This window comes from Canis aureus, chromosome 9 (genome assembly GCF_053574225.1).
Source record: "Canis aureus isolate CA01 chromosome 9, VMU_Caureus_v.1.0, whole genome shotgun sequence".
Classification (NCBI taxonomy): domain Eukaryota; kingdom Metazoa; phylum Chordata; class Mammalia; order Carnivora; family Canidae; genus Canis; species Canis aureus.
In genome coordinates, this window is record NC_135619.1 from 26,240,784 (window position 1) to 26,261,074 (window position 20,291).

Sequence of the window (20,291 nt, forward strand, 5' to 3'; positions counted from 1 at the left end):
GTCTCAACTAAAACTTCTTTTTATTTCTTTATTTGGGGACCATTTTGACAAGTGGACCACTGTAACAATATCACTTTCTATGAATTTGTGTTGACTCAGAGTAAATGGTAAATATCTGAATGTTTTGGAGATGTTCCTTTCCTTAGTGCACTGTAACCCTAGTGAATGGGTGCAAGCTCCATCAAGAAAGGCCAGAAGAAAGATGACAGAACATACTTTGATGTTATTTCAAGGGCCTTCCTCAAGTTATAACCTTCCCTGCATTCAAGGGGACTATAGGAGTGTAAATTGCCTTAGGTCTCAGAATTGGTTGAGGAGTCATGGCTCTCAGTTGTGTTATGGATTAGGTAGTATTTTGTTCCTAAAAAGCTCATGACCCCAAAAGTTCCTGTTGTTGAAATGTTCTGGTTACCACAGTGGCCATACTTCTTATCATAGTAGCAAGCTCACTTGGTTTCCTCTGGTTAAGTATCATTACTGGGTTCCTTTCAGTACAAAATCTTTTATATCACCTTGAAATTCTTTTCTATACTTTTATTCTATTATTATTCTCACTAAATGTCTTTTGTTTACTGTTTTATAGTGGCCATTATTTTCTTTAGGAGGCCAAATTATTTCTTCAAATTTTCTTCTGGTTTCGTATATCACTTTTAGAAATCCACCATTCCTCTGAGTCTTCATGCTCCACAATAGACTTCTTTGCTTTGCCCTTTTGTTTTATCCTTTTTGAAAAAGGAATAGTTTTTCCAGACACTGTGCTTATCAAATTGGCTTTTCTGACCACTTGAGTGGTGGTCAAATCCCCTTTTAGATCTTCAGCCAGTCATCAAGTTGATACAAATGGTATGTAGTCCAACTCCTCCTGTAAGTGAGTTTTAATTTCTTGTGGTTCTGCTGGCCTGTGATGTTGACAACTGCTGAATTGGACACTCTCAGCATGAAAATGATAATCCCCAGAATGTTCTTCTAAGCCTCTTTTGATATTCGTTCCCTATCTACTAAATTAGTCTTAGGAAATGTGCATCCTGGAATGCCAAATGGTACTTCTAGTCATTTCTCCATGCTTAACCAGTTTTCTGGGAACTCTATCTCCCCTTGGACATATAAAGGGAAATATTATCTGAGGTGTGGGCACAATTCTTGATGACTTGAAAAGCTACAGCTTGTTCAGTTTCCTAGTTAGTAGAGACCCTGAGTTTCTGGTCTAGCGGCAGAAGGTGAGGCATAGCTTGTGGATTGGCATAATATAACATTTAAAAATTTGATCCTGTGAGGCTTGTAGTAGGTAATGGGAAATCCTCCTAGATTCTGACATTAAGCTGAGCATCAATCCTAATTTGAATGGATGGTGTGAATTTCCATTATTTTGGTCTTCATAGATGTTTCAGTGAGAATTTAGGAAAGGCTACATCAGTCACATTTGCCACTTTAAACCAGAAGCCTTCATTCATTGAAATATTTGGATAAAATTTCTCAAAATATACTTCAGATACACAATTTTAAAAATTACATTAAAAAGTGTTTTGCACGGTGCCTTGGTGGTTCAGTGGTTAAGCGTCTGCTTTCAGCTCAGGTCATGATCCCAGGGTCCTGGCATTGAGCTCCAAGTCAGGCTCCCTATGCAGCAGGGAGTCTGCTTCTCCCTCTGCCCCTGCCTTTCCCCTGCTTGTTCTCTCTCTCTCAAACAAATAAATAAATAAATAAAATCTTAAAAAAAATGTTTCACAAGGTAAGCTAGGACATTTGAGTTATATTGAAATAAAGTTAAACATATCTGTTTGAAATGAAGCTTCCCTGGGTGGCTCAGCGGTTTAGCACCTGCCTTCAGCCCAGGGTGTGATCCTGGAGTCCCAGGATCGAGTCCCACATCAGGCTCCCTGCATGGAGCCTGTTTCTCCCTCTGCCTGTGTCTCTGCCTCTCTCTCTCTCTCTCTCTCTCTCTCTGTCATGAATAAATAAATAAAATCTTTAAAAATAAAATAAAATGAAGCTTCCCAAAGCTTTCGCCATGTTAAGGTATATAGAGATGTATATAGGGAATCCCTTGGCTAGGGATAGAGTATGTATTTTTTGTTGCCCCAACTTATTTGAACACAAGTCCCTCCCACTCCTTATTTTCCATAAGTCATCTTCTGAGAATAGTGTTTTATAGAGCATATTTGGGAAAAGACAGTTAATAGGCTGTTTTTGTTTTCTGGAAGTTGCCTACATCTTACTGGAGCTATTTACTTTGTTGTTGACTGTCCTTGAGAGAAGAGGGAGTTGAGACCAGAGGGCATGAATTCTCAGCCAGAACTTCTCTCTTCTCAGGCTTATCACTTCAAAGAGTTTGCCAGTAAGTGGAGTAAATATCTAAACAGTTCATGTCCAGCAAAAAGAAATACATTTTTTCCATTTGCAAGTAAATTTACTCCTCAGATGTTTGATTGCAATGGAAGTTCATACACATATACTTCACTTTGTATCACCTTGTTTGTGACCTCTATTCAATTTTCTCTGCTGATTTTACTCAGTTGCCAAGTCAGGATAAAATTTTGGTTGTTGAAGGAAAGGGAGTAAAATATAGATAGATTAGTATTATTGTGTTTTGTTTTCTGATTCCTTTTTTCAGAATCCTAGTAGTCTGTAATTAGCTATGACTAGACTGGGTAGGTCTGTTTCAGGAGATCTAAATTGGATCTCAGCTTTACTGCCTTTGGAGGCTGCACATCTTGAGAACCAAAAAAGATTCACTGTCTAGATTAGTATTTCTCTACTTAAACTGTACTGTGAGCTATTAGTCTCATTAACCAAGAGTTGCAAACTTTAGGGAATACATAGGTAATAACACTTATGGTGAAAAAGGCTTTTTTAATTCTCTGACCAAGAATAATATCTGTCTAAACACACTGCCTTTTAAAACATTGTGTGAGAAACAACAAAACGGCCCTAAATCCCCTTTCCATGCCACCTCCTGCCCTTGCACACCATGGCTAAGGCCCAGAAGACACCAGTTGACAACTACTGATCTGAACACAACACAGTGAAATGGCAAGAACAGGGAGAGAGGAGATGGGTAGTAATAGCTATAAAGTATAAGGAGGAAGATGGAGGAGGTGGATGAAAATGGTAAAAGCTTACTTCACCAACTACTAGGAACTGCCAGTATTGAATGCTCAGAGTAACTGTGGACCAGTTGGATCTTAATGAATGTGAGTCTGTAACTTTGGGAACCTGGCCAAGACTGTAGTAATCATTATATTTAAAAATATTTACCACAAGGTAGACACCATCATTGTAGTGCTAAAATGTTTTCCAAGTGCTGGTAGGTTATGTTTGAATTCTGTTTCTTAGCTCAAGCTAGTATACCTAATGTGTCAAAATCTGATGCTTTCCAGGATCTTTAACAAGATTATCAGTAGCAAATATTTTATCTGTTATTTATGTAGTAATTATAATTAATTTGTAAGCTTCCTGTGAAGGATTGTATTAGACAAGATTCTTGGTTGCAAGCAAAAATTCAAAGCAGCTTTATTTCAACTAGAACATATTTTGAAAAATACTGTGGTAGATCACAGAGTTGAGTGAAAAGCTGTAAGAACCAGGAAAGTTCTAGTAGGCTACAATTGGATTTCTACTAGAATTCCCTTTGTCATCTATCTTCTCTGATTGATGTGGGCTTGGTCCCATACTTATCTTCAACTAAGAGAGAGAAAGAGAGAGAGAGTATTAAAAAATAATGAAAAAGAGATGTAGAAAATAAAAAATTATAGATATTATATATTATTCAGTTTTAACATAGTATTGTATACATATGGCCCCTCCATAAGTATTAATTTGATTTTTTTTATACCTCTTATCGAGAGAGATGCCATTCTTGAAAATGTCTCATCGAAACTTGTGTCAAATCTAGAGGAATCCTGGAAAGATGCAAGTGGTCATAGCATGACTATTTTAGTTGAGTGAATTTTGGTCTCTGGCAGTCTGAAAGCATGGCTTATGTTTTAGGTGAGAGTCATCACTGTCTGACCTGGCATTGAGTAGGATGGGTACATGGGGAAGGGATCTAGTACCTAATATCATTATGGTGCCTCCAAAGATAGTTACTAATTTCTACCTAAGTGCTTCTAGTAATAGAGGCTTCTTGTTTTAAGGAAGTGCATTTTCTTTAATAGCTATATTGTTACATTGCTTCCATATATTGAACCATATTATTATCTCTTAGATTTCTAGGGGCTTTATGTAATCAAACGTTCTTTTATGATAATCATTCTTCAATATTTGAATATTGCTCTCAAGTCCTTTGAAATAATCTCTTAAGGTCATTTACCTTCTTTTTTTTTTGCCAACCAATCATTTGTGAATGACACTTTAAAATTTCTCCATAAGTACTTAGCAGTACACATTGAAACCTTGATAATATTTTGCCTTATTAATCCTACTTCTAAGAGTTTATCCTAGGGAAACAATTACGTATACAAAACTATCAGACTTAAGACACTTCGTGTGGAAAAAAGAAAATAATTTATAACAGTTGAAAGTTATAATGGCTTAAATGTTAAATAATAATGAGTTGGCTAAGGGAGTTTTGAAATGCTCATATGACAGAATATTATAATGCCATTAAAATACTACATAAATAGATCTATTGACAGGTGATAATATTCATTATATAAGGTTGTTTCATTTATCTCTTCCTGCATAATAAATCTCTCTAAATCTTAGTGGCTTAAAATAAAAACAATTTATTTCTTCTGATACTGTGTGTTAGCAATCTGGGTGGTTCTACTTGTCTTGTCTAAAATCACTTACACATGTCTAATTATCTATTGGCTTACCTGGGCTAGAGAATCCAAGATGGCCTCCCTCATGAGCAGTAGTCCATGCTGTTGATTATGGTGCCTCAGTTCTCCAAGGCTCTAGATTTTACAGTGTCATGTCTACAACATTCTCTGGGTTGAAGCAGGTCACAAGACCAATCTAAATCCAAGAGATGAGGAAATAGACTATACCTCTTGATGGATAGAGCTATAAATAATTTATGTCCATGCTTGTGATCTATCACAAATAACACATAAAAGAAGCAGGTTATAAGTAGCTTGACTCAGATTTTCTAATGTTATTGAAAAACTCATAAACACAGGGATAATAGTTCTTGAATGATATATGTACAAATATAAAAAGTGAATTTTTAATGGATGATAGGATTATGGCTATTTTTTGTGGGATTTTTCTATGAGTAATATTATTATGATTATCTAATATTTTCTACAACTAATCAATTGTGTAATGAGTTTAAGAGAGTCATCTTAAAATACTATTGTTATTTTTTTTATGTTTTTATCCCTACTCCTCTGCTCTCTCATCAGTGCTTTTAGGGTCATTTTTCTCTTCCTCAACTTAAAACATCTCTGCAAAAGAGGAGATTCAGATACAACTTACAGATAAAAATGGGGAGAAGAAGAGGTAGAGGGCAACTTGAAGAATGGAGAAAGAAGTGGAAGGTTTCTACAGTGGAAAAAAGAAGGAAGGTTCTTCACAGGAGCACCTGAAAAGCCCTAAATTTGGACCTTTCATGCACCTGTCATGTGTGGACAACCATCTGAGATACTTACAAATCACTTAATGAACAGTATATGGTGGAAAGAAGAGGGAAGGTCAAACTGTGCTCCCAATCAAGGGATTAGTGTGTAAAAAGAATTAGAAATTTCCCTGTGAATGAGACAAAAGAGGAGGCATAGGGGCATGGGGGCATACAGCTATTTTACATATATGCTTAAATTATTAAAAAAAAGAAATCTGTACCTAGTCGTGACTCTCCAGTAATCAGATCAGAAGAAATCATTAAGATAGCTTCTATTTCTTCCTCCAACTATAGTCTTCCTGTCTAGAGGCTAATATTACTCCATAATCAATGTTAGATATAGTTTAACTGGGCATATCAAATTGCCAAATTATACTATCATCTAGTTCATTTTCCCCATCTTCAGTAAAACATCACAAAAGTGATCTTTGTTAAATGCCTTGTAGAGATTGATATGTACTCTGCTTATGGCTTTCCTTTTGTTAGATTACTAGACCTACTTAAATAGAATGAGGTTACTTGCATATCTTTTTCTTTGTTGTTTCATTCTGGGTTTCAGTGATCACCACTTCCTTTTCTAAGTGTTCACAAATCACTTTAGTGCAAATCTCTTTAGTAATTTTTATTAATCTCTTTAACAGTTCTTGCTAGAATGTTGGGAGTCATGTTAGGCTCACCAGATAGCAATGAACAAAATTATTATGTAAGTAGGAGGACCAAACTCACCTACCTGAAACAATTGCTAGTACCTATGAGTTGTCTTGGTATATAAGGTCTCCCTTTCCGTCCTGTCCTACTTCCAACTTCATGTGTTTAGGTACTCTCCATTATGTGGGCCAGCTTTAGATCCATTTCCTCTTGAAAGCCCTCTCAGCTGTTGCTAGGCAACACTGATCTCTTACTTTCAGAAATTTTGATTGCCCTTAATGTCTATACTCTCCAACTTAATATTTGATATATTTTGCAGTGCCTCATAAAGTAGGGGCAAAGTCCTTCTACTATATCTGTGTAACAAGTTTATTATACACTACAAGAGACCCACCAATAACTAGCAAACACTCATTGACTTGACTGTTAAAAATTATTGTTTTCACTTAGAAGTTTACTTTTTTCTGAAAATGTTTATCACCTTCTGAGTTCTGTAAATTCTCTCCTTTCTGATTATTCTGTACTGTCCTCTTAGCCCTTCTTGCCCTGTGTCTGCCCTGAATTTGTACTTAGAGGTCCTAGAGTTTTGCCTTAGTTTTTTCTTCTGTAAATATATTCTTTTTTTTTGATATTGATAACTTTATGAGAGTGGAGTAATATCTCAGCAGTTGGTGATGATGTCCAACATCCATTCTGAAACTTTAAATATGATACTTTAGAATTTGAAAATTAAGTTAGCTTGCTATTTATTAATCTCAGCATTCAGGAGCTTATTGCAAACGATACCAGTGTGTATTTCAAGTGCTTACAGGCAATACTCTGAGGAAAAGCATTATTTAAATTGAAGTAGACTGACTATGGTTGAGGTACCATTTAATGCTTACATGTTTCTTTACCAATCATATTCACTTACCTCAAATATTTAATGCATCTGTGTAGGTATGTTTTATATCGTTTGTGTGTGTGTGTGTGTTTATCTTCCTTTTTGTCCTCCTACCCACTCTTTTTTAGGCGTATGTTGTCAATACTTTGGCTGATAGCCATAGTGGCTATTGACCACCTGAAAGGTGGGTAGTCAAAATTGAGGATGTGTTTTAGGTGTAAAATACACACTGGAATTCAAACTTTTTAGTAGAAATACGTAAAATGCCTCAATAATTTGTATATTGATTACATGTTAAAATAATATTTTGATAATCAATTTAAATAGAACAAAATATATTAAAATTAATTCTACATGTTCCTTTTTACTTTTTTAATGTGTCTGTTAGAAAGCTTAAAAATTCAGATCACATCTGTGCTCAAATTAAATTTTTGTCAGACAGTGCAATCTTAGCTTAAAAATTAGGCTAACACATTTCCTTCCTTCCTTTCTTTCCACTCTCCTTCCTTCCCTCCTTCCTTCCCTCTTTCCTTCTCCGCTGTGACCAGAAACACCCTATGCATAATAGTACAATGAAAGTTAAATGGTCAAACTGGTCAGAATTTTGAAGGAAGATTATTTGAAATAATCTTATGGGGATGAAAGTGAATGTTTCCTCAATGAACAGAGGAAACTGTTCTGTTCAGACTTTTCATCTCATATTTTAAAGTAGGTCAAAAACCAACTAAATTATTTGGTCAGGATCTGCAAAGTTTATCATATTTCCCCTTCCATTTGGAAAGTTGTCTGCTTACAAAACATGTAAATCTGAACAAAATGTAGCTGAAGCTCTCAACAAATATTATTCACTACAAGTTCAAAATTATAGCTGAAGTTTCAAGGACCAATTTAAGTATAGCTATTATGAGAGATTATTTACTGGATCAAAATGTTTTATCTAGTACTGTGCTATCTGGGAGTTACACAATCCTTTTAGTGTGATCAATGATGCACATAAGTTTGCTACTTTGGACTCTGTCCATTTTCCTTAACACCAAACAAAAATAAAAGCCTTCAGCCAAAGGGAGACATAAAATAATTATAAAAATGTATCTTTTGGTCAAATATTATACCAACAAAATTCTTTCAAAATTTGTCATCTATCAGTTCAAAAAATTGTATACTGAAATTCAGAATTGTTTTGTTTTTATGAAGAAGAATTGGTGCATTAGTATCTGATTTTACAGCTTCTAGGATAACTATTCAGCAGTGTTGAGAGAAAATAAGAACGACTGAATTTTAGCAGTCTCTGTTCAGCCTTCACTGACAATTGATCCACAACGTATAATTTTCTCCAATATGCTATACAAAAGGCCAAACCTGGGAAAAATAGGATTAATTCATCAAAGGAGCAACAAGTGGAAATATTTCTACTTCAATAATAACAAAAAACAAAAAAAGGCATTTATATTTTTTCCAACTGTTTCAAGCAAATTAGTTTAGTTTGACTGTGAACAAACATAACACCTTTTCTAATAATTTTTAGAATTATTTTCTTTAATGACATTTCCCTATCTCTTCCAAAAGAAGCTCTTGGGAACCAAAAGACATGAATACTATTTGGGGATTTTATTCTTGCCTATAACTTTTCTTTTTTTGCTAGAATATATTTTTTTAATAACCTGTTTAAAGATGAACTTCACAGTGTCCCTTTGGGACTTTGTCTGCAGACAGGGTTCTGGACTGGGTTTGTCAAATCCCAGCTCATCTATTCTCACAGCTCATGGAATTAGCCATTCTAAATAACAGATACTAAAAACAAAACAAACAAACAAAAACCAATTAGTCTTATTTGCTGGGTGAAGTCAATAAAGGATTTGGTGATTTTACCCTTTTCCTCCACCATGGGTTCTCTCACTTAATGCATAGGTGGGATGATGTATCTGATGATAGATGCAGTGTTAATGGCTCTCTTTGGTCCACTGCCCTGCTTTCTATGGGATTCAGATGAAGGTGACAGAATTGGTTTTCAGGATCTTTTCTTCCCAAAGTATGCGAAATAAGTCAATTGCTGCAGTCCTCTTCTGTGAATACTTATTCCTTTACTCCGTGGGAGGATTTATTACTTAGGGTATATTAGAGTAAGCCAAAGTAATGAATTCAGCCCCAAATATCAGTGGTTTAATAAAACAAAGATTTTTTTTCTTGTTCACATTTTTGTCCAATGAAGATCAGTGGTGATGGTGTGGGATTCTACTCCATGCAGTTGCTCAGGGATCCACTTTGTGATATTTCCATTTCAAAATGTGGTTGGCTGTATAATTGTTACAGTAGGGGAAGAGCAAGCTGGAGAGTTGTACATTGGTTTTTAAATACTTTGACTGGAAGTGACACATCTCCTTCTGTTCATGGCCTATTGGCCAGAAGTAATCTAACAACCTGCCTAGGTAACTATAAGGTAGCTGTGGCATGTAGAGGGACACATGCATATTTGGTGAGCAATAAATATCTCTGACATAATATTCTTTTCTGATCATAATATTCCCTTCTACCTTGACTTTCCTGACATCAAATATCTCCTCAAAGGAGGCTAAATTCCATCCAGTTATTGCATGAATCTCAAAAATTAGGATGATACACATTAATCTCTACATCAGGTCTTAATGTACCCCTATCAGTGTAGAGTTCTGTCAATTAAAAAGATAAGTTATCTTCCTCCCACAACCCCACCCTGAAGTAGTATAACATGGCAGGATAACTACAGTCCATACTTCCCTTTTAGAAATAGAAAAGATGGAAGACATGACAGTCACTTGTCTATAGCGATTCTGAAATCCCACCTGCAGACTCTGGGAGGGTGGGATTCCTATCCTGGGTGGAGGAGTATTCTCTGACTAGACTCAGCTCTCCTGGCACAGCTTCTTTGTCCATTGTTCTCAATAGCTTTGACTGTGCTGTTTGTGAGCTTCTTCTTTTTATCTTCTTGGGCCACTTCTGAAGTAGGCATTGAATAATATTACCTTTTGGGAGAGTGTATGGATTTTGAAGCTTAATTCCTTTCACTTGAAATTTGGGAGACTGAGTCATTTTTAAATCTCTGTCATAAGCATATAGTTTCCTTGGTGATCCACTCTCTTGAAAATTTAATAGGCTTTTATTAGAATCCAGTCAGGTACATAATCTAGTAACTAAATTGACCATTATGTTTGAGATTTACTCCCCAGATTTGCTGTCTTTCTTTGCTTTTCTTCTCTCACATACTCATCTCAAATTCCTTTTCTCTTTCTTGATGATGGATACATTGAATCCATCTAGAATAGATAGATGGCCCCACCCTTAATGTGGTTATTTCCCCTAAAGCATTTTATTTTTATTCTTTTAAAGATTTATTTATTTATTTTAGAGAGAGAGTGTGTGTGTGTGGGGGGGGGAAGAGCAGAGGGAGAGAGAATCTTAAGCAGACTTCCCACTAGGCATGGAGCCCAACTCGGGGCTTGATCTCATGAGATCATAACCTGAAACCAAAATCAAGAGTTAGGTGCTTAGCTGACTGAGCCACCCAGGTGCCCCTCCCCTGAAGCATTTTAATTGATTGATAAGTTTTATTCGGCATTATCTGCTCAATTTTAAACTCATTATCTATAGTTTAGGATTTGAAAGCAATTGGATTATACACTCTACAGGGTCCTTTTTTTGTTTTTGTTTCAGATGTTCTCTTTTCTCTTACATTTCTTCCTTCAATCAGTAAATTATTTCTTAAGAATCTTACCTTTTTCAGGTACTTACATGTCAGATTCAACCCAAAATAACCAACACACACTAATTTTCTTTTTTTTTCCAACATCTTCCTCTACAGCTCCTTGCTTAGTACTCAGTTGTCTGCTTTCCAAGTTAGGTCCTATAACTACCAAATATTTTGCCATTGCTTAGTAAAGATGGCCATATTTTTAGTCTCTGATATCAGTTTCCTTGCACCCCACTCCTGGCATGAATTCTGCATTCACTAGATAGGCTAGATTATGCTGTATTGATACATCTACACTAAAATGTCTGGTTTAACACCACACTGGTTTATTTCTTGCTCATACTGGATGTCCAGCAAAACTTCATGCCCCCATACAATGTAGTTACTAACAGACCTAGACTGACCAAGCTTCCTTCATCCTCTAATGCTACTATTTCAGTATATGATCTCATGGTTGCTTCAAAGGGAAGAGGAAGTTATCTACTGGCTCCTAAATGTAGGGGAGGTGGAAAATAAGAAAAATAAAAGAGGTATTTGTTTAGTAGTAAACATCACGGTGGAATAAATTCAGAGGGGTTCTTACCTAGTCCAACATAGGCAGATGAAAATTATTTATGAATTAAATAAATAATTAAATTATTGTTTGATTATTATTAATAATTTAATTATTATTATTAAATTAAATAATTAAGCAATATATTACTGATAATGTGTTATCATCAACTTTATGATACCAATCATAATATATTAAATATCAAATGTATTTTATTTCTCCTTTTCTAAGAGTATATCCCTATAGCAGTATTATAGCAAAAGTTTTCCATGTGCAGTGTGATACTTGCTCTTCTTTTTTCTTATTCCCCTTTAGATGAACTATTACAAACAGAACAGTATTTTTTTTACCTTTAAAGATGGAGATGGTGGTGATAAGTAGAAGGAAGACTGCATCCTCTTCTCAGGTACTTCCTCCTCAAGATCAGGGAAATCATAACATTTACTTTTGGAAATAGTTTGAGAAGTAATATAATTCAAATTCTTTATTTTAAACTTGTGAGAAGGGAGAGACTTAAAGTGATTAAGTCACTTATCAAGTCACCCAACTAGTTTGCTGTCAGGAACTGTGAAAAGTCTAAAATTTTACCCTATTTGCAAGTTATTTAGCTTGTATTCTGCTGTTTATAGATATTGGTAGAAGACATAATACTCCTGCATCAGGGACAAAGGACTTTATTTCTCACAGCAAAAGCAATAGCCAAAATTTCATGTTTATTTGAATTTGTTCTCTATGTCCCCTTATTTCCATTCCAGTAGCTTAGATGCCTGCTTTTCCAGTGGAAGTCCCCAGAGACAATGGTCATAAATATGTTCTACATTAGAAGTCTGGGGAGGTTTAGGAGGAGGAGTTGGAGCACAACATCCTAACCTTCTGGCTTCTAGGACCCTGGGGCTAATGGACAAGAGCATAGGTGCAGAGCAAGCCCTCTCCTCTTCCACCTTTGCCCCAGGGTAGCCCCTAGATTTATTATAATGCATTTGCACTCCCCCCAGAAGGAAAGACTGCTGAAAGGGTTCAGGTACAAACCTTATAGGATCAAAAATACCCCTCCTAACCTGTGGGAAGGGTCCCCCAAATGATTGGAAGCAGGCTGCATTAGACACTACCTTGTTCACAATGCAAGACCCCACTCACATAAAAGGAAAAGGAAAGGATCCCTGTCACCTCAGGGCAGTTGCCACCCCTGGGCCTGCCCACTCTCCCACCTGGAGAGTGCACTATCCTTAATAAAGCTGCTTTCACTTTGGACGCTGATCTCTAATTCTTTATTGCGTCAGTGCCAAGAGCTGAGACATAACGCCTTTCTCCCTGACAGATTGTGTTATAGGAGAGGAACACTGAACTCTCCACTTGAGGATTCAATGCTTTTATAGTGAGCAGGAGCAAGCTGCTGTTTGTCTGAAGAGAGGCATTACCTCATTTTTTCAAGGCTCCTTGCTGCAAACATCACCCTGATAAATGGGCCTAACTGGATCATTAGAGCCTTTCATTTTTTGGCATACCTAGCAAGAATGTGAGAGGTGCTTAGGGTTTGTTCATGGTAGATTGCTGCTTCCAACAGTTGGAGGCAGAGTTTACACTAGAGCTAGCTCTCTCAATTCCTGGTTTACTAAACTGCCCATAACACTGTCTCTAAACACAAAACCTTTTTAAAAAAATATCTTCATTCTGTTTGAAGTGTTCTTTATTAATTATCTTCCATTTTGGAAAGGACCCATATTTTCCAGTCCTATTTACGTATTTAATTTTTTTCCTGTTAATGATCTGTTTGGTAGACCAGTATTAGGCAATATGACCCTTAATTATTTCATATATAGTAAGACCTAGTCAAGGACCAACAAATTTGTGCCAGCAAATCTTGAATTATAAGAAATTTGTCTTTTGAACATATCACATTTTACTTTTAACTTGTTTTATACTTTCTTTTCACTAGTCAACATTTATAAATCTCCTACTTTGTGTCAATCTATACTCAGAATGTAGGTTATATGATAAATATATATATGTCTTTCCCTCCTAGTGCTTATAAGACCCTGTATAAGAAAGTGAAAAATGAAAATGAAGAAACATATGCCAAGAGTGGAATGAGCAGCGCAGCGCACAGGTTTATTTGATCCCAGAAGAGTCAGAGATTTCTTGCTATTTTAGGCAGAATTCATAGATGAAATGGGGAAAGGAAGGTAATTCTCAGGGAAGGGGGAGAGAATGAATTCTGCATTTTCTCTGATTTTAGAAGTAAATATTAAAGGATATTTCTTTAACAGCAAGCATTTAGGCACTTTTGTCATCTGTTTTATTCACTGCTCAATCTTTAGATCTTAGAAAAATGTCTTGCCCATGTTAGAAACTCATATGTACACTAATGAGTGAAGAAATGGTGGTTGAAGGTGTGCACGATTTAGACTATTTGTCTTCAACATTGATCTTTTACAGAGACCACCCACTGATACAGTATACAATCCATACAGAGACAGTTTCTTACTCGCTGAGTTTTCTCACATGCTTCCTGGCCCTGAGAAAAGGGACTTGATGTCACATGGCATTACAAGAGGTGTTTTTAGCCAGCTACAAAACCTCCTCAGTTGCACCAAATCTTTCTTATTATCTGCACTGAGGGGCCTGTTGGGATACCAGTCGTTTGAATCTTGGTATACTCATAGTGATTTTTTATCTAGCCTAGCTTACCTTTTCAGGTAGTGGTCTCTGCCTCCCACTTCTTTCACCACTCACTCCTAATTGCAGGTTCAGAGGTGTGGGGGCCCCATAAGTGCTGATGGAGAGTGGTGCAGCGAACCCACTGTTGTAGCAGTGGATATAGCCTCCTTTTATCCTGTTCATCATGCATACTAAAGCATGTGGCAGAGGCTTAAGGACCAGGGATAGCTTCAACACCCATATAAAATGATAGTAGATCCATGGGAAGGAGACAAGAATGGATCAACTTTCTGTAGTTCCTTGGGACACCTGGCATTCCTTTTACCTGTTACCAATTCCTGATATTCCCCATGTTTGTTACCATGTTGCTTTAGTAGTCTCCAAACTACTATTATTATATAATGTATAATATATAATAATATCCTTATATATTATTAGCTGCTGAAACATAATATTTTTAATTTGTATGGGGATAAAACCATCCTGAAGCCATATATATTAAACTTTCCAACATCGGACTTTCAAATATATATTCAGAAAAATAGGAGATTGCCTATCTTTTTGTTCTTGGACCATAGATTTTATGAGTACTACTAATGATAACTGTGCAACTTTCAAGTGAAAACTTTTAACTGAGTGAAGATAGACTAATAATTAGAGAAGAAAAAATAATTAGTGGGGATAGGAAAAACAAGATAAATTAAATTTAGCAACTACTGGGATGCCTTTAGAAGTATTTGCCATAAACATCATGGAGTAGGCCATTTAGAAATATTAATTAAAAGGAATCACTAACTAAAAGTGTTATATTGTTGTAGAAACCTTTTCTTAGGTAATGAGTGCTACGTTTTCACATGGCTTTTTATAAAATTTTAATTTTGCTCATGATTTATGAATGTAGTGAATCTAACAAAGATTAATGTGACTCTTACCTTCCATGGAAGGAAGCTATTAAATTAGATGTTATAACCTATATATTCACTTCCTTACGCGGAGAGAGTCATTCTGTAGAAATGTCCTTCTGTTTAAAAATCTTCCTGTTGCAATTATGTAGATTTCTGAAGGGAAAACAAAATGGGTAGCCTGAGAGAAATTACAGATGGTCCAGCACTGCACAGAGAGATGTGAAGCCAAGTATAATGCCAGGCAGTGCTTACTAGGATCATAGTGGAGGTAAGAACGAACGAAAGAGTGCCCTCACTCTAAATCTTTCATGCGTAGGTTAATTTTAGGAACTCATGAACTTTGTAGGCCTGTCCACAGTTTGGAAGATGGGAACTGGACTACAATGTAGCTTCCCTATTGGATTTAACCTGATCTCAGGTAACACAGAAGTCAGAGAGCCTGTAGGTGTTAACTGAATGAAATGTTATGATCTAGCTAAAGGAATGATCAGTAGGTATCAACTTTTCCATTTCCATATGTTAGCTAAAACCCTATAACCCTGACAAAACTCAGCTCTTGAGGGAATCCCAGATCCAAAGATGATGGTGTTAGGATGTGGGAACTTTGGGAACTGCTTGCATTGAGGAGGAGAGCCTTCATGAATAAGATTAATGCCTTATGAAAGAGTTCCCAGAGAGATCCCTAGCCCTTCCATTATGAGAGGAAATGGTGACAAGTTGTCAACTAACCCAGAAAGAAGGCCCTCACCAAAACATGACCATGCTTTTACTTTGATTTTGGGCTTCACAGACTTTAAAAGTATGAAGAATAAATATTTGTTGTTTATAAGCCACCCTGACTGCAGTATTTTGTTATGGTAGCCTGAATAGACTAAGACATCAGATAAATTAAGAATCTGAAACTAGGGATCCCTGGGTGGCGCAGCTGTTTGGCGCCTGCCTTTGGCCCAGGGCGCGATCCTGGAGACCCAGGATCGAATCCCACATCGGGCTCCCGGTGCATGGAGCCTGCTTCTCCTTCTGCCTGTGTCTCTGCCTCTCTCTCTCTCTGTAACTATCATAAATAAATTTAGAAAAAAAAAATTAAAAAAAAAAAAAAAAAGAATCTGAAACTAGATATTTGTCAATGGTGCTAAAGGATTATGAATCAGATCTTATCTGGGTAATGTAGTAAAATATCACTAGTCATTCATTCATTCATTCACCCAGTGGTCCTTAGAAGTACCAGATATTCTGCTGGGCCCTGGGAGAGACAAGCAGATTAAAGACAGTCTTGGTCCTCAAGGGCCTTCTGATTTAAGTGGACAATCATTTTTTTTTTTTCCTTGAGAGTTTTATATATACAAAAGAGGGCTACTTATGTGGTACTGGGGACTGCCTGGTTCTTGGCTTTCCCCATGTAGCATACCTATCCACTTGAGCGCTTTGTTAGTCAATGCGCTAATATACAAATGTAACCACAGTAAAGTTTGATCAGCAACAGTTTTAAAATTTTTAGTGTGCTCTTATTAGAAGAAAGTAGATTTTAACAAGTTCTTTTCGTTACATACCCTTCCCAATTGTTGGTCATTCATCTACACAATTTAATGTAAGAGCAGGTTTCACGGTTTAGTAGGGGAATGTTAGGAATAGTTAGTTGTAAGCTAGACATTCTTACCTCTACCAACAACAAAATTACCATTAAGTTATGCAGAAAATGTTTGCAAAAAAGCTTTCACAGAACTCATCTCTAGAAAAGTAGAATTACATCATTGGTGGACTGTTGACAAGGTGCTGGTGATCCCTGAAGATTGAAAAGGAAATTTATTTTTTTTTTAAGTAACTAAACTTTCATCAGTACTTTTATGCAATGTGTATAGGTGGAGGAAGCTATAAAGAGAGCATAAAACACATCCAACAAACATTTTTTCCTGATTGGAAAAGTAATAGTACAGAGTTAGAGAGTGAAAACAAAACTAAGAGGTTATTAGTTAATAAATATTTACTTAGTAACCACTATGGGAGAAAAACACTGTGCTGAGCATTGCAGGGGATATAAAAATGACCATGACCTTTGATCCTTACATTCCAGGAGGTTGCAGTCACCAGGTTTAGGAATATGCCAAACAGATACCATAATAGGTTAAATGTTTCTATGACAAAGGGAAAAATAAAAGGCTAAAGGTTCAGGAAAAAGAACATCTGGTTAAGTATGTGTTTGGGGCTTAAAAACACTGTGGAAGGGCAGCCCTGGTGGCGCAGCGGTTTAGCGCCGCTTGCAGCCCGGGGTGTGATCCTGGAGACCCTGGATCAAGTCCCACATCAGGCTCTCTGTATGATGCCTGCTTCTCCCTCTGCCTGTGTCTCTGCCTCTCTTGCGCTCTCTCTGAATAAATAAATCTTAAAAAAAAAAAAAAAACACTGTGGAATTAGTAAAATGGGATTTCTGCTGAGTTTAAGGATAGATGACATTTAAATCAGCAGAAATGGGCAGAGGTGCAGAAGTAGGAAATCACATTTGAGGAAATGGCCAAAAATTCTGTTCCAGGGATTGCAGGGCACACTATGGGAATAAATGACTGATGAAGCTAGAAAGATGGTACTGAAAAAGATTACACGTATTTCTTATTTGTGTTTTTCTTTTCTCTTATTTTTACCCTTTTTTTTTAATCTGAATTTTTCCTCCTTTTTTTCTTGAACTTGCAGGGAAAAATCTGTCTTCTAAACAATTATTTTAATTGTAAGCCCATTATATGCATTTTATCCAAGTGTCTATTATATGTGATTTTCAAAAGTCACAGCAATGACTGATGAAGCTAGAAAGATTGTACTGAAAAAGATTACACATATTTTTTATTTGTGTTTTTCTTTTCTCTTATTTTTACCTTTTTTTAAAATCTGAATTTTTCTCCTTTTTTTCTTGAACTTGCAGAGAAAAATCTGTCTTCTAAACAATTATTTTAATTGTAAGCCCATTATATGCATTTTATCCAAGTGTCTATTATACGTGATTTTCAAAAGTCACAGCAATGAAATTGTACTCCTAAGTCTCTAGTGTAGCAAGTCTTAGAAGATCAAAAAAAGGGAAAAGAATAAAAGCTAGGCTTTGAATATATGGATGTGAAACCAGGTGGTTTTCCATAGCAACATTTTTCCCCATAGGTATGCAGTTTTGATGCGTTGCCTTTTAACTTCTAGTGGATTAAAGATAAAACCTCAGAGTTGAAACAGATCAGTAATTAGATTTTTCTCAGTCTCTTTATTTTAAGGAAGAAAGCAGGCTACTCTCTATCTTGAGTTACTTTATTTTTGGCTCACCTTATAGTTGTTCAGATTTGAGACATTTCATGTTTAGATTAAGCATGCCTTTGGGCAAATTTGATTTTTATCAGAGTAATTCCAATTCATGTTGCATTCACAAAGTTAGAGGTATAAAAGCTTATTTCTGATCACCTTTAATAGGATAATATTGGTGCCTTTTGTTAATTTTTAAAAGTGAGATCTTGGATAATGTAATTATTATCGTTCTATCATAGATCAGTTATGTGCAAGTGCTTGCTACTTAGAATTATGAAAAACCACAAATGGTTACCAAAAAGTATTACCAAAGCTTGGTGTTACTTTGGTGGCTAATAGTAAACCTGATTTTAAGTCCAGATTATATTTGCCTTATGTATAAGTTTATTTTTTAAATTTTAGAATGATTATGAAAATATCAGGTTAGATAAATTTTCTTTATCATGGTATTGGAATCTTTTTTTTTAAACAAAATTTTTGCATGATAAGAAATTGTCAGTGTGTTTCTTATTCTGTTTCCAAAATCAATCATCCATCCTAATTGTGTTCTGTTCATTTATACTAATGATTATAAAATAACATGCTGGAAATTGTTTTATTTGTTCTATACAGAGCAAGGAAAGAATGCTGCCTGAATGTATGCTCTTACTTAAAGTTCCTCCAAATTAGTGGCACCTGGGTGGTGCAGTTGGTTAAGTATCAGACTCTTGGCTTCAGCTCAAGTTGTGACCTTGGTTTTGGCTCAGGTACTGATCTCAGGGCTGTGAGATGGAGCTCCAAATCAGGCTCTGCATCAGGTGCAGTCTACTTGAGATTCTTTCTCCCTATCTCTCTTCCTCTGCCCTTCCCACTCATGCTGTGTCTAAAATAAATGAATAAATCTTTAAAAAAGAAAAAAAAACTTAAATAAAAAATAAAGTTTCCTCCAAATTAATTAAATGAAAACAATTATAATTTTGTATGATTTTAATATACTTACTTTGTGGCTTTTATTACTAAGATAAATTTGTTTTGTACTAAGTTTATAATTTTTATTTAGGCATTTCTTTTAGCCCTTCCTAGGCTACTTAAAACATTTCTCTTTTTGTTATTCTATTTACTAGTTAGGTTCGATTTTATAATATTTGGTTTAAACTTAAAATAAGAACCTTGACTTATAATCCATATTTCTTTTATTTTTTTTTCTTTTTTTGGTTCAGTGAAGAAATTCTTTTATTATTAAGATGCCACCTCAGCATTATGTTGAAACAAAAAAATTCAGGAATTGTTCATTTTATTTATTAAGCTGATAATGTCTTCACAAAAGGACGTTTCTGCCCAAAGGAGTATCACTGACATAAATAACAAAGTGCACTCAAACTATTTCCAGGGGAGGACTGAACAAAAGTACATATGACTTGAATTTATATGAAAAATAATTTAATGACTAATATACTTGTCTATATTAAGAAATAGATTCACCAGCCTACAGGGTCCATCATGGAGGAAGTAAATTAGAGGTCTCTTTAACAACAGTATAAAAAAAAAAATAACTGTTTGCTCCTCATATAAAATGATTTCCTCTCTTTGAAAAGAATAAAATGAAAGTTCCTCTCCATAATAAGATGAGTCAATCCAGTCTTCCACAATTAGTACTCTTGTTTAAAAAATGGAAGCAACTCATCATGGTTGAGTTCCTAGATTGCATTTCTTTCTCTCATCAGATTTTAGGTTTGTTTCTGCAGATGGAGAAATGCTCAGGTTTCATGTAGTTGCAAACTATGTACTCAAAAGTTATTGATAGCCCCTTTCTTTGTTCCTATGTTGAAATTGGAGCGCTTAAAGTTTATAAGGATGGTTTAAATGTTAAAATTAAGAGCGCAGAGGGATCCCTGGGTGGCGCAGCGGTTTGGCGCCTGCCTTTGGCCCAGGGCGCGATCCTGGAGACCCTGGATCGAATCCCACATCAGGCTCCCGGTGCATGGAGCCTGCTTCTCCCTCTGCCTATGTCTCTGCCTCTCTTTCTCTCTCTCTCTCTGTGACTATCATAAATAAAAAAAAAAAAAAAAAAAAAAATTAAGAGCGCAGAGATGGTTAGAGAT

The 20,291-nt window shown here is 35.8% G+C and overlaps 2 long non-coding RNA genes across 3 annotated transcripts in view; one reads left to right on the forward strand and one right to left on the reverse strand.

The window, feature by feature from the left end:
- Positions 1 to 12,018, forward strand: part of LOC144320071 (uncharacterized) — a 52,245-nt gene extending 40,227 nt beyond the window's left edge. Inside the window, exons 4-5 of the long non-coding RNA XR_013385656.1 lie at positions 11,687 to 11,777; positions 12,001 to 12,018. This is a non-coding gene — a long non-coding RNA (uncharacterized LOC144320071). The remainder of the gene's footprint in view (positions 1 to 11,686; positions 11,778 to 12,000) is intronic.
- Positions 3,479 to 6,434, reverse strand: LOC144320070 (uncharacterized). 2 transcript variants are annotated; one of them, XR_013385655.1, is made up of 4 exons: positions 6,294 to 6,434; positions 4,818 to 4,959; positions 3,833 to 3,899; positions 3,479 to 3,681 (listed from the first exon to the last, which is right to left on the reverse strand). It is a non-coding gene; the product is annotated as an uncharacterized LOC144320070 (long non-coding RNA). The 2 variants fall into 2 exon arrangements; XR_013385654.1 differs by having other exon boundaries at positions 4,818 to 5,037.
- Positions 12,019 to 20,291: the final 8,273 nt, after the last annotated feature.